Source organism: Monodon monoceros, unplaced genomic scaffold, assembly GCF_005190385.1.
Source record: "Monodon monoceros isolate NGI ecotype Baffin Bay Population unplaced genomic scaffold, NGI_Narwhal_1 Super_Scaffold_1, whole genome shotgun sequence".
Taxonomy (NCBI): domain Eukaryota; kingdom Metazoa; phylum Chordata; class Mammalia; order Artiodactyla; family Monodontidae; genus Monodon; species Monodon monoceros.
Window position 1 is genome coordinate 42778354 of NW_021703765.1, and position 13145 is coordinate 42791498.

At 35.0% G+C, this 13145-nt stretch overlaps 1 pseudogene; it reads right to left on the bottom strand.

The window, feature by feature from the left end:
* Positions 1–11250: 11250 nt before the first annotated feature.
* Positions 11251–11410, bottom strand: LOC114902443 (annotated as a pseudogene).
* Positions 11411–13145: the final 1735 nt, after the last annotated feature.

Genomic DNA, 13145 nt, shown 5'->3' on the forward strand with positions numbered 1-13145 from the left:
TTGCCCACATAGGACAGTGAAATTTCTAACAGATTTTTTCATCAACCTCCTTGTAACAGAGAACCCTAAAAATACTTTTTTGGTGAAGTCTCAGCATGTTCACAAGTCTAACATGAATAAAAAGTAATTATATGAAAAATAATGACTGACACTTCCTGAGTGGATACACTGCGCCACACACTCTTCTAGGCATTTTACCTAGAATGCTCCATTACAATACCTGGAGCAACACTGTAAACAAAGTACTACTATTACCTTTATATTCTTTTGATAGTTAAAAGAATTGAGGACACAGAGATTTCTAGAATTCAATAAAAAGTTTTGTGTACTTCCGCTGCTAGAACATTTTTGTGCAACACATAGAGATTGGTAGATGTACCCCTTCCTCATCAGCTTTGTATCCTTTTTTCATCTGGCTCCGAAACCTCTCCTTGGATTTAGCACCTCACCAAGTCTTTCTTGACCAATACCCCTTCCCACACTACAGATACCTCATTAAAATAAACAGCTCTCTCAGCTTCTGAGCCTTGTGCTTCTAAACATAAGAGTTCAAACCCATGTAAAGAGAATAAATTTTTAAAACTCATATGCTTTGTGTCTGGGCCAGCCACAGAATCACCAGTATTCCTGCCTTCTCCCCTCCTCCAAAATAAAATAAAACACAGCAAAAAGCCTCCATGCATAACATCAGTACAAACAGTGAGGTGCCAATTACTGTAAACACATCTGAACTCTGGCCTAGCTAGGCAGAAAAGTATGTTATCTTTGTCTAATCTGCAACACTTGCATATCTAGACACCTTTGGGTGGGTATTAATAAGCATTTTACATAGGAAGAAATTACTTACTGGATCAAGTATATCTCTAAATATTTAGTTTTGCACTGATTGACATTTTTAAAATTTTTCATGTGCCAACAGATTACTGTTTTGTAGCTCTAGAGAGCAAAAGACCTATCACTTAAATAAGAGCAAATATATCAGCATACTTAAACAGTTACCATTTTAAGTAGAACACATTCAAAGGAGAATTAAATGAATCACGAAGGATAAAGCTCACACCCCAGTATCAACTTCTTTAAGTAAAATTCATCAAGTGATATTGTAGAGAGATAAAGCTAATTATAGGGAGAACATTGACTAATATGTCAACAAATAAATAATTCAAAAGCATTTCAGAAATATCATCTACTATAGAAATACTCACTATTAATGCACATTTTATTTAATATTGTGTACTATAGGTACAGTTTCCTAGCATTCACCTTTTAGTTTGCCATAAAATTACAAAACGACAACTTGATTATTTTTGAGAAAACAATTTGCAAACATAAATGGGGAAAAAAGTAGTCAAATCTGTTATTTACTGACACATGGCTTTAAAATCTAAATAGATGAACTCAAATTTTTCAGCAGCCTTTGCTTTGGTTGCAAACTGAATTTTCTCAGTAAAAAGCATCTGAATAGAAACCTCAATGTTCAATATTATACTTAAATTAAAAAGGTATACAACCTTGAATTTTCACAATGGATATCATATCACAAACTCTAGCATAAAAATTGATTTCATATTTTACTTGTTTTCTGATGGTTTTACTAATGCTTCATGAAAAAAAATTATAATAAACCTCCACTCAGGAAAAAAATGGATTTGGATTGAAAAAATGAGTAACACTATGACAACAGAAGGTATTAGTAACGTTTTCCCACCCTTATCGTTTTTTATTTTTGTACAAGTACCTTTGAGCCTCGGTATTGCACTATCACTGAACTTTGCAAACACAGTTCAGATGTACATGAGAATGTTATGTTTTAGTACATTCAGCTTCTGTTAACTGCTTGTTCTTGGTCCAATTCAGATCCTGATATAACAACTATCATTCTGACAAATGCTATATACATTAAGGACAAACTTCCTCACCTCCCTTCTTTAAATTTCCCTATTCTAAACATGTTAATTGGGTAGCAATTACTAGTACTATGAGTACTGCTACTATTCCTACTATGACCACCACTACTGTTTCTATTTTCCTTAGATGGCTAATTTCCAGTTGCAAAGTATATCACATCCATCATTAATGTTTAGTCATCACAACAACCCAGTTAAACAGGCAAACAATTATGACTCTCTTTATTGAAGAAGAAAATTTGAGGCAGAAATGGAAAAGTCCATTTCCTTCCTTAGTATCACATAGTTTAATTCAACTAAAATACATGGATATTTCAAAAACTGTGCTAATCACTGACAAGGAAATGATTTCTATGCAATGTGGTAAGTAGTAAAGTAGAAATATGCACAGGGTACTAGAGGAAGCACACCCAGAGTTTGCAAAGCCAGAACTCTACCCTATGCCTTCTCTTACTTCAGACTTTTTTGCAATATGTTATGTTCCTCTTCATCTATAAGAATAGTCATAAAGTGATGAGGATCTAGGGCTTTCTTTAAAGAAAGAGAGCACGTCAATGGTAAATGCACTGGAACAGAGGATTTGGAGACCTAGAGTCTGGTCGAACTTGGTACTGGGTGATATTGGGCAGACTGTTTCCTATGCTTCTTTGGAACTGTTTCCCTATCTGTAATGCCAAAGCACTCAATGAGATAGTTACTTTCAGTTTAAAAATCTGATCATTTAATCTCCGGACCTGATCACTGTATCTCCCTCCCCCTGCATCCCACCCCTGATGCTGAGTCTGAAACTTACACTGTGGGGTACAATAAATAAGGAAACCAAAGTCACTCCCTGCTTGTCTATCAAAGCTCTGTTCATAGTGCTGATCATGTTGTTTATTCTTGGAAAGGCTTCCATGATTCTTTCCTCACTCTTTAGCTTTCTCCCCCATATTTATCCAGCAGTAACAATAAAAAAGAATAAGGGGTTCTAATACCAGTGTAGCCGGAGGAAGTGGTTTTAGCAGATAAGCCTTAGAAACAGATGTTCCCATAGACTTCCTACCCTAGGACAGCTTTGTGATTGAAGCATTACAGATTGCCTTGAGGAGGTCCTTGATAGGGGAAAAGGGTTGGTTTGCATACCTAAAGGTGGTGAGCTTATCATCTAAACATAAGACTATCTCCCTACCACCAAGAACCAGATCTTATGCTCCACCCCACTCCCTTCAATAAGGTAAAACTCTATCTATAGCAGGAATATATTTTTGTAAATTCTCTGTTCATGCCCTCATTTATAAAAAATAGGAGATTAGACTATGTTCATGCTAATATTTCTTCTGGCTTCAGCTTTCTGGGAATTCATTTGGTATAACAGCATTCCTTATACTATATGAAATCAGAGGTGTGCCATGTGTATAGTGATGCTTCTTTTATATCTCCATTTAGACAACCATTCATTTTATTTACTTTTCATGTTTTCATTGCTACACATTTTATTCTGGTGTCAGGTTTCAGCCTATTGAAATGACATTTGCTCATATTCATCTCATTTTTTTCTCTTCAAGTATTTCCTCCCTTGGGGCCAGCTGAAAAAAACCTCAATCTATAGATATTCCCCAAATCATCTAACATTTCTGCCTCATCTTCTAAAACATGGCTGTTATTACCCCTCTGCTCTGTGTTTTGTTTCTACTTAAAAATTGGATTGGTTAGAGCATGCCTCAGGCACTGAAACACAATTATTTCTCTATGTTATGCTCACAGCAACTTTTTTCAGAAACTCCTTTTACAGACACGTGAACTCCCAGCCTTTTTGTTTGTTTGTTTTTTGTTTTGTTTTGTTTTTTTGCGGTACGCGGGCCTCTCACCGTTACAGCCTCTCCCGCTGCGGAGCACAGGATCCGGACGTGCAGGCTCAGCGGCCATGGCTCACGGGCCCAGCCGCTACGTGGCATGTGGGATCTTCCCGGACCAGGGCACGAACCGTGTCCCCTGCATTGGCAGGCGGACTCTCAACCACTGCACCACCAGGGAAGCCCCCTCCCAGCATTTTAAGTGCTACAAAAGCCATTGTGAAATTGTCACCGACATGATTTCAACATAGGGACTGAAACCGTGCAGGACCCTGTGGGGCTCCTGGGCACAGAAGCCTTTCTGTCCCCCATTTCTTGTAGGAAAAAGACTCCAGCCTTCATGACTTTCCCTGAGTTCCAAAGGGCAGATTCAAACAGTTGCTAATCCAGGAAGGGAAGGGATGCAAAGACAAGAAACAATAGTGCAGCCTTGGGGCAGGGTCCTGGTTCCACCTCAAGGGATACACATAATAATGTCTTTAAGCTCTTTAAAATGTCAGCATTCTTCATGGCAGAGAAAGACTATGTGAGGCCACATTAAAGGAACCAGAGAAGCTCATCAACAAGATTAACTGAGACCAGATTAGAGGATTGCAGGCCCTGCACAAGGGCTAGTCTTATCAGCAACCCCACCCTTGAACCACTGCTATAAAACTCCTCATCAAACCCTCCCGGGTTGGGACATACAGTTTTTCAGGACAGGAGCCTGCTGTGTCCCCTTGGCCTGGCAGAGCAATAAAGCTATTCTTTTCTATTGCACTCAAAACTCTGTCACCGAGATTTGATTTGGCACCAGTGCACAAAGCTTTTGGCATTAGGACTACTAAACATTTTTGCCAGACATGCTGACAAAATCATTATGGGCTAGAACTTGGAACTGGGATATGCTTCTGATGTTACAACCACATGAGGCAGGTATTAGCCAAGAGATCTGAAGAGCCTGCAAAATAAGAGGTCATAACATTCACTTTTATATGCACAGGCACACCTACTGTCTGCCCCATTGTGACTCCCCCAGACCCCGTTTATTTGGGGGTACCTGGGCCATCTCATTTAGTAGCCTTTGTCTCTGTATCACTGGAGAAAAAAATGGATGCTCATCCTTATGTTAAAAAAAGAGAAAATATCAGACCACAGGGCCTATCTTTTCCAGATTTAACAACACAACAACAACAACAATGATAACCAAATCTATTGGGCCTAGAATCAAAATAATCTGAGTTTGAATAATAGTGTACTCTGAGTTTAGGCAATTTTCTAAACCTCAGAGTTCAAATTCCTCCACTTTGAATTACAGAAAATGAATATTAAGAAAGAATTTTAGAATAATTTCATCAAGGTAATACATGAAAATACAAATCACAGCATATATTCATTGAACAAACATGTACATGTAGTTTACTTGTGCCAGACACTGTTCTGTGTGTTTTATCTACACTATATTACTGTCATTTACAGATGAGAAAGTTTAGGAGCAAGTTTAGGTAACTGAGTTCTCAAAGATAATAAATGGGACATCATGATTCAAATCCAGGCAGCAGAGCCCAGGACTTACACCCTTGTAATCCCTGTCTATCTCTTTGGATCCATTCCTCCTCTTGATAGGAACCAAAGGTTTCCATTCCTGTCATAGTCCACATACAAAATTTAAATAAACCATGAACACTTTGCTACTACTACCTCAAATTCTTCTATGGCAATTCATAACTCCCATGGAATTTTTATTTTCTCTCATTTTTCTCTAGAACAGCCTAAGCAGTTTAATAGGGCTCCAACTGACCCTAAGACTTCTTTTTCCTCTGACACTGAAAATAGCTTTAATTTGACATCAGGTACTTGTAAACCACTTATGCCATTTCAGAGCAACCATAAAGGACCTTGGAAGAACTGATTAGGTCAAAACCCATTAACCTCTCTTTGAATGGGTTTTGGTGGTTCACAGAACTTATGAGGCTAGAAAGTCTAATAGGCTTCGCTTGTAACTCTGAGAACATTCTATAACTCTGGGAGTATCTGTTTATATATTATTGGATTTGTTTGTTTCTTTGTTTTCTCTCTATGGGTAGGAAAATAAAGGACAAGGAGAGAACAGGAAAAAGGGTTGTGGGACACCTTGCTTTTATTATTACTATTATTATTAATTCTTTATTTTGTTTTTCTGCACCGTGGCTTGCAGGATCTTAGTTCGCCAACCAGGGATTGAACCCGGGCCTTCAGCAGTGAAAGCACAGAGTCCTAACCACTGGACCACCAGGGAATTCCCTGACACCTTGCTTTTAAATTTACACAAACTGGTATTTTTGTAAATATTAGGACAACATTAGGCCTACCTTATTCTTTCAGATTAACACTAAATCCTATGCCTTGGCATTACAAGACATAACATGGTTTCAATGATTACTAGAAAATTCTAACCTCAAAAATATTTGGCCACTTGACATACACCAAAAATCTCAAAAAGAGGAAAAATTAGATTATCCATTCTTTTATATAAGCTATGATAACTCTCTGGATTTATTCAATCTGTTATTTGGACTATTTGGAAGATATTCTATTCTTTCAGATCTTCCCTCCAAACCCACTCCCATTTTCTTTTACAAAATTGCAATTTGTCTTTTAGCCATCAGCCTATAGCAAAGGGTGTTATTGTAGTAAGTATTCTAATATTTATCACTGACTTTGTGAGAATGCATTAGAGAATGTTAATTGTTTTATTGAACAGAGTTGTGTTTTACTAGGGCTTTGGTTGCATTTAATTTCATGAACATAAAAAAATTTAATAACTATTTTTAAGTGTTTGCTACAATAAAACATAAAGCCAAATCCTATATGAAATGCATAAGGCATCATCATCATGATCATATTTAGTGTTTACTGAACATTTACTGTACTCTAAATACAGGTATAAAGGTTTTGGGTCAGTTTAAAATTTGTTTTTTGGGTTTTTTTTACATCATCTCTGTGAAGCAAGTACTGATATATCAATCTATATTTGAGACTAATGAACCTTAAAGAATTGAAGCAATTTGTCCAAAGTCAGGCAAATTTGCAAAAAGGAATTCAAACCTAATTTAGTCTAACTCCAAATCTGTGCTCTTACCTACAATATATATGATTCTGCCTGGCATACATTTTTTTCTAGTAAATATACTCATACTTTCCTACCTCCATTTATTATTCCATTTATCACCTAATTCAAATATTTTATCTTACTGAACTATATTTTTTCTCTACCTATACAAGTATAAATCCATATGCTTATACATATGCACTGAAAGCACTAAATATAAGGGGACACAAAGCAGAATATAAATCAATACTATATAGGACATGGAAAGCTATATGTCAATAATATATAGGAAGTGATTCATGGTGGGGCGTTGCTGGTTACAGAGGAGCAACAAATCAATAAATCAGTAAATACATAAAATAAAACAGAAAAAAGCAGAATAGAATAGAATAAAATAAAAGTAAAGTAAAACCAGTGACAATCAAACATACATCTTCAAAATATCCCTTGCTATCCAGAACAACTCAAATGCAATTTAAATTGCAGGACTATATTTCCAAATAATGTTACTCAACTTTTTAAACCAGTACCAAAATAATCAGATATTGAAAACCAGCAAGGTATCTGTATGGTCATTAAGACATTTCCTGGTCAATTAAATCATGGGTTTTGGCCAGCCACAGGACCTAATTTTCATACTTTCATAAAGACTATTTCTTGTTTCCTTCTTAGTTTTGTAAGAATGAAATATTTCAATTTTCATAACAGGAATTAACATGTAACTAATTAGAAGTATGTTAAATGTTTAACAAATTATATCTCTACTGAAACAAAAGCTCTAAAATAAACCCTTGTTATTGAGACAACAGGTTAAATTTCACTTTTGTTTAAGCTGTTGGCCTTAAAATATGCTTCTTTGACAAAGTTTTCTCAATTATTCTTTTTTTTCCTACTGATGCTGAGGAAAAAATCCTTCACCCTTATTAAAGTGCACATTTTTTGTTTTTTTTAGAATTTCAACAGCTGCTCACAAAACTACGTAAACAGATTTTTGCAGAGTGGTCCATAATTCTATATTGTTTTCCCTGAACACATTTAATTTATGAGCACCATAAGACATGAGATATTTGAACTAAATTCATAGCTAGAGGTGGCAAATTTCATCCAATTAGGAACGAGAGATATTAACATTTGCAACTAATATTTTGCTTATAGATTAAAAAAATGGCTGAAGATAAATAAAGCAGGGGTGGAGGGAGAATGAGATGCATGAATTTACAAATGGTTGATGAATGGCTTGCCTTTCTGGGGTACATTATTTAGTTAACTTTTAAGATAGCAACTATTGTCCTGGTAACCTTTTAAATAAACTTATCTAATCAGAACGTCTCACAAATGTAGAGAAGATGCTCAGAGAACAGGTTTTAGGCTTTTCAGTTCATGTTCTGAGGTGAGCTTTGTTTACCTGAGCTATGAAAGAAAGACAGAAAACTTAGTACATAGCAAAATGGTCAAAGGAGGCTGATGTGAATATCTGAAGCTCATCTGAATGCAATTTATGTCCCTTCATTAATATTTAATTTACTTGATAACATTATGTAGTAGGTAAAACTGTTCAAAATGTGAAAAACATAAAATTATCAATGAAAAATTGAGGGGAAATTTTTCTTAAAACATTGATTTATTCAGTGCTCAAAAGGACTGGACTTTATTTTTAGTCTCTTCTGTATATTATTTAATTTAACCTCCCAAGAACTCTATGAAGTGGTTACTAATGTAATTCCTACTTTTTAAAAGACAAAACACTGCCACAATGTGCAAAGATGATACCACTAGCAAGGCATAGAGAATAGGGATCCTGACTCAGGCAATGTACCCTTAACTGCTAGGCAATGCATCATCTTTGGTTCTGCATCATTTTAAATAATGATGCTGTTGGATAGTCACTCGCATCCAACCTTCCCTTAAGATTATCATTAAAGCTTCATATTACCAAGACATTCTTAATTTCAATGTACAATTTGGCAACTAGGTAATTCACTCAAAAGTAAAACCACAAGGTTACTTGGTATGTGAAGGGACAATCATGCTTATTAGTAATCAGGAAAAAAAGTGAATAGACAGAAATAGATAGAAAAGAGATTAGACAGAATACATTAAGCACACTCTACAGTTTTTACACTTATTTGCAAAAACTTAGAAAACTGGATAATGCTATTTGTCTGTGGGGATGTTGATACATAAAAACATTCCTATCAGGAATGTCAACAGTTGCAGTCATTTTAGCAAGCAATATGACAATAGCCAAGCTAAAAATAAAATAATCTCATACCCTACGCTATGAACAAGAAATTCCATTATATATATATATTTTTTCTCTCTCACATAGATTAAGGACTGTGCACAAAAAAATATTCTTTGCAATAATGTTTGTGGTAAGTATTAAACGTATGGTAGGAATCTAGGTATCTATCCTGGGAAGGACACTAGGTAAAAGGTAGAGGAAAATATCATAGTATACCATTAAGTTAAAAGTAATTGACTGACATAGTTTAGTCACATGAATTGAACTTAAAAAAGATGTCTCAATGAAATAAAAAAAAAATGAGATACAGTACAAATTACCTTGATGTATGTTAATAAAACATACATTACTAAGCACATTTTACACGAACAAATGAATTTACCTGAATTGTCTGTAGTAGGATGAGAAATGGAGGGGAGAATTATATGTGAATAAAATCAAATTAATAGACAAGAGAGGGTCCCCCTGGGTGCTTATGATATTGTTCTAAGAACAGAGGATTATGATTAACTTAACCTTCTGCACTGTGGTCTAACTGACCTGGGCAGTTAGGATGGAAAGATAGGATTAATTTCTTGTTTGGCAATCTCCTTTACATTCACATATTCTAACATGCTATAGTAGCCTATTCATTTCAGGCTAGTCTACATACATCATAACCAATTGCCCCAAGGAAAATATTTTTTCTTTCCTTAGTGTTAGTTAAGAGAAGATGTTCTTTTACATTCACATGAATTAGGATTGTTGTAGTCTATATCATTTGAAACCCAAAATTTGTTTTACTTCACTGAACAGATGGTTTCTTTGTATGGGACTACCTGTTGGGCTGAACACAAATAAATTTCTGAGCTAAGATATATAAATACTTTATCTCCTTAGGGGATTCATCATTTTGCTTCTCTGTTTATACAGTTTGTTAATGATCTGCCTACTAGTTGGTTTGGCATGAACACAGTTCTTCACATAGGCAACCATACTGTTTCATAACAGACTGACATTTTCAAGATAAATTCCAACAGGGAATTTTTGGATTTTTGGAATTAGCCTTTATATTCTAAACTGAAGTTACTATAATTATGCTTTTCTTTTAATGAGTTTTGAAAGAGCTTCCTCCTACTTTAGTCCGCTCTTTTAGAAAAAAGCCCATTAATGACATAACAACGACAGTTTAAATCATTTAACTTCTTACTTTTGGTGCATGACCATGATTCTATGTAGTCACACACTTTTGGAGTATAAGCAGATATCACTTAAACGCAAAAATTACTTTGCCATTTCCTCTAATTTAATTGTTTTTGTTACTCTAACTATCCAGAGTCAATTATTCTAGATTGATATAAAAGATGTATCAGTTTCCAGAAGTCTGAAAGTTACTTTATCTTTATAGACAGGCTCAGAAATGTATGAAAAAAGCAAACTTTACTGTTGTTGAAACTGATTCCCATTACTTTTTTTCTATAAAACTTAACTTCTGTTTCTAATCACCATGCTTTTGCTCATGATAGATAATCTATCTAGTGTGGATTAGTTTTCCCTTGTCTTTTAATGGATTAGTCTTTCCCTTCTTTCATTGTTGTTTTGCACTCTACACCAGCTACTGACCAGGAGAGCTTCAATCTTATCAACATTATTATAGAACACTTCTCGCCCTCCCCTATTTTGAATAGGTATTCTGCTCCTAGAATCAAAAACTTCCTTTCTTCTGGTTCCCTCACACTTATTTAAATAGTTGCTGAACATCCCACATTATTCTGTCCATTAGCCCAATTATGACTACACTTTATATTCATCCAGATTGGAGTCACATCATTGTACATTAAAACTTTAGGAACCCTTGCCATTTTTGTCACGTTTCACTGAACTAGTCTCCAATATAGAATCCATTTTATCATTCATATTCCTGTTTATATACATACACAAACACACATGCATATAGAGAGAGTATGTTATATATACACATTTAAATATTAATATTTTTCTAGAAAGTATGTTCAAAGAATTTGGAAAATATAGACTGCACAATGAAGATTTTTTCAAAGTTCCAAATCCAACCACACAAATATAACAACTATTAACATTTTTAATGTTTTTATTTTTGATAGTAGAGTCTTCTTTTTTTTCCAGAGCATACAGAAAAGGTATCAAAATGTACTACTGGACAATTATATTTTTAAAGGAGGTTTAAGTAATCTAAATGAGTCTAATACATATACCTATATGCAATGGAAATGTTCTAGGGGCTGGTAAAGTCTGTGCAAACTAAGTTATAAAGAAAATTTTTGTTTACACAAGTTGACAGGAGTATCTCCAACCTCTTCTCCACTTGATCTTAGCCAAAAGGCCGAGAAGCGATCTCTCCAACCTCTTCTCTATCAATCTTGCCACATTCTATCAGAACCAATGCTTGCTTAAAGAAATCTATGAGTTTAATGTTAACTTGTCATAGTAAACCCACTGACTTGAGTCGGGGGGGGGGGAAGATGAAGCAAACAAAATATTTTCATATTTGCCTTAGAATATGTTCTTGTACTTTGCTTTTTTAAAATGCATGTGTTAATATGTTATTGTGTTAGAGTTGACAATCCACTGAACATGAACTGTCCCTTCATCTCTATATTGTGTATCTTTCCTTCTCTATTCCTTCCTTATCCAAACCTCTCAAAACTCCCTTATTCCCAACTGCCTCCTAAAATAAATTCTGTGAAGAAATAGTTTCCTACTAATAAAATACTTGATTGCTTTTTAAATATCAGTTTTGTTTGCATTCTTTTTTCCTTACACAGACAAGAAAAATTTTAACAGGGGAAAATGGCAAGCCATGAAATTCTGACCTGTTATAATGTTACATGTTCTATCTTCAATCATTTCCTGAGTGATGCTCAGTAATCCTCTTACTCAACTATATGCACTTCTCATAGTGCTTATTTACAACAGCCATGCTCTCTTCAACACAAAATCACCATCTACCTTTGCCATTCTCAGAAATAAGAACTCTATTTACTGAAGACTGAAGTCAACTCTACCCTCCTCTTCCTAACACAATCAGCGTATGTACGTGTATGTGTGCATATTTATTTATTTTTCCGTCCTTTCTTCATATGTCTACAAAATGCATGTCTGGTCCTCCCCAGCCTGCTTCCAACCTGCCTTTTTCATGAAGTTCCTTGTGGTTTATCCCTGAAGAATATATGTGCTGGGACAAGATGCAAAATAAAGCTGAAAAGCCCAGGAGCACTCAGAAGTGAAGCCAAATGGAAGTGTGATATTTTTTATTGCAAATGGGAAGGAGAGTTTTGGCTTCTTTGCCAATTTTACAGTGGGAAAATTTAAGATCCATGAGACCTAAATCTTGCTACTAGAGCCACATCCTTTCTCCTTATTGACTCTGTCTTGACTGGCAAGATTAGGTCTCTATCTACACTCTTCTTTGCATCATTTCTATCACCTAATTATCCCATTTTACAGTAAAATCTTTGTTTCTCTAGAACAATATTCTGTCTTCAGTGCATGTAAGCATATTTGGCTACTTCTAGAGCCTGCAAAAGTTCATTTGATACTGATGCTACTTCCCTGTACTGATTTTTCTCCTTATTTTAGTAATCGATACCAATGGCTCTATTTGCCAACATGGTTTTGTACACATAAATGCATTAAATAAATGCATTCATGGAAGTCAATGATGAAATTATCCTTTGTCAAAAAAGGGGATATTAATTTTTAATTTTCTGCAGCATGTGAAAATCTTAACAACTCAGTTTGCACTTATTTGATACTCTTCCTCATCAATGTTAAACCTTAAAATTTGGCAAGAATTTATTAAGTTAATTGCTTTACTCCTTCACAATGCTAACATTTTTCCTTTGCTTCAAATTCAACCTCTGTGTGAATACTCTAATATCATGTTTGTGATAGTGTATTCATTATTTTCAAGGCAAAGCATATTTTGAGGCAGCATTAATTACTCTAAAATCAGGCTTCACATTGACCAAAATCAATGTCATAAGCTTCTTAGCTCTCCTAGTGTAATAAAAGTAAAATACACATTTCCATTAATATTCTTTAAGTATTTGGAGACAAGTACAAGTATT